This window comes from Sinocyclocheilus grahami, unplaced genomic scaffold (assembly GCF_001515645.1).
Source record: "Sinocyclocheilus grahami isolate Dianchi unplaced genomic scaffold, SAMN03320097.WGS_v1.1 scaffold809.1, whole genome shotgun sequence".
Classification (NCBI taxonomy): Eukaryota; Metazoa; Chordata; class Actinopteri; order Cypriniformes; family Cyprinidae; genus Sinocyclocheilus; species Sinocyclocheilus grahami.
In genome coordinates, this window is record NW_015505988.1 from 702548 (window position 1) to 704991 (window position 2444).

The following is a 2444-nucleotide window of genomic DNA, read 5'->3' on the forward strand; positions in this document are numbered from 1 at the left end:
ATATAATCTCGGAATTGCGAGAATAAAGTCATAATTTTGAAATATAAAATCAAATTTACCTTTTTTTATTCTTTTATTCCATGGCTCCATAGACTGCCACTTGAAAACCGTAATTTTCTGCCTCCAGATAGGCTCCGCCCACAAAAACCGTCATCCCTGTTTCGGATCTGTAAGACTATCGCACTCTCTAATGTCAATTTTGTTGAATAACAGTGCTTATCGCTGGGTGACAAGCTCTTGTAATATGTGTAGAACATTTTGAAAATGACATCTAATCAATATAATTTATAATCTTTATAACTATTTTATACCCTATCCGTGAAATTCTCTAGCTGTAAAGGCCATCTCTCCCAGGTTTTCTGCAACCATGATGCGCGCGCATCCTGAATGTTTACAAACCGATAATAATGATGATAATAGTCTATAACACCGGCTTTAAAGGGGTCATATGATGCGATTTCAAGTTTTCCTTTCTCTTTGGAGTGTTACAACATATCTACCTCACTATGTGGAAATATTTGTATAATGCCAGCCAAAGGTTCACGCAAAGAAAGAAGGCGTGGTTTCAGTAAGCGCAGTTAGTGTTGAAGCAGCCATGTCAGGGAGACACTGTGTGTTTCTAGGTGAAAGTAGAAGCACTTTATTTGGCCTTCCGAAAGTAGATGCATTTAGGAATCTTTAAGATGACTTACAACAGAACTATGGAAAGGGGCGTTACATTTCCGACGAGTGCTTGCGTTGTTCGGCCAATCACAATGCACTGGGTCAGCTGGCCAATCAGAGCAGACTGCGCTTGTCGGAAGGAGGGACTTTGTAGAAAACAAAGTGTTTGAGAGAGGCGGAGCATAGATGACCTACAATAATGGACAGTATTTGAACATTTTTTTGAACATTAAAGCATGTCAACATATTCTGTTACACCAAATACACAAAATAATGATCTTTAAAAAAGCACCATATGACCCCTTTAAAGATCGACGCGTTTCAGAAAGGCGGGGCATAGAGGAGATACAGTAATGTACATTATATGGAAAATAATGTGTTTTTTAAATTGCATTACACCATATACACAAAATAATGGTCTTTTAAGCAACGTCATATGACCCCTTTAATATATTTATTGGATTTTTATATGTATGTATGTACATGTATGTATCTGTGTTTGGAATACTGTAATACTTACCTCCCCCTGGCAACTTTTATTTGTTGTAATTTGTCTTTCTATCTTTTTTCTCTTCCTTTTCTTCTTATATTGTTTCTTGATAAAATGTTGGATGTTGAATTGTTGTAAAGCACATTGGTCAACTGTTGTTGTGTTTAGTTGTGCTATAGAAATAAAATTGACATTGACATTATTGTTCTTTGAATTTAAAAAAAAGTTAGTGGAATAGGGGGAATAAGGCGGGTTGAAAAAAATGATGTATTTATTTTTTCGCTAAGCAGGTTTATAAAGGTCCTAGATAACGTAATTTCACAGCTCACCTTTCAAAAGCGTCGTTTTCATTTTTGTCAAAAATTAAACATGGCGCGACCCTGACTAAGCGGAAAGCAGAGACATGCTTATTCACGCCTTGTTAATGTATTTCACTTAAAAAAGGAATACAATGTATAATATATTTGTGCCTCGAAGAATGCAATAACGTTTTGAAAGCGAGTCCATCAATTTAATCTGGGGAATTTGTTAACCTATTTCGTGAGATCAGTATATTGGCGATAATGGTAAACTCTGCTGCTTTTAGCAAACATCCTGTTTCCATGGCAACTTTGGAACTACATACTACAACAAGAAGTGCCACTTGATTATGTCATAGTGTGGCCGAGCAGAAACGCGCCTAGAAACGATCAGTACAGACCAGAGAAACACTGTCTACAGACACCAGTTCACATAAATAGACTCTATATTCATCGCGTGAGATACATACAGTTTATAGACCCTGTACAGACAAAGTGTCACACACAGTGTGTATCAGACACTGTTTGACAACAACATCTCACAGTACCAGTTACCGTACATCATGTCCACAGAAAAGAGAAATGTGCAGAAGAAGTTTGACATCAGCTACATTATCTCAAAAATTAAGTGGTGGGATTTGAAGGGGTCTGAAGATATAACCGAGCCAGCAGGAAGCAGCAGTGGGAATGATCAGGGAGGCATGGACACTTCTCCTACAACCACTGAGAAGACTAGCCCAACAGGTCAATGAGATACATATTACAGTGAAATAGAACTGTGTATTTTGTTACTTAGCTCTGCATCAATACATTGTGCAGTTTGATTGCCATTATGCACATATTTGCATGCCATTCTGATAAGAAGGACAGTATTTAAATGAACCATTTATTTCCCAAACCTAATCCGTCCCATAGAGACTTAAATGCAACAACTACACATTGGCCCTGTTAAAATCACCAATGTTCAAGCAGCACACCATTAGGCCAATTTT

General features: G+C 37.4%; 1 pseudogene; it reads left to right on the forward strand.

Moving 5' to 3' along the window:
• Positions 1 to 2015: 2015 nt before the first annotated feature.
• Positions 2016 to 2444, forward strand: part of LOC107562138 (dual specificity phosphatase DUPD1-like) — a 3236-nt pseudogene continuing 2807 nt past the window's right edge.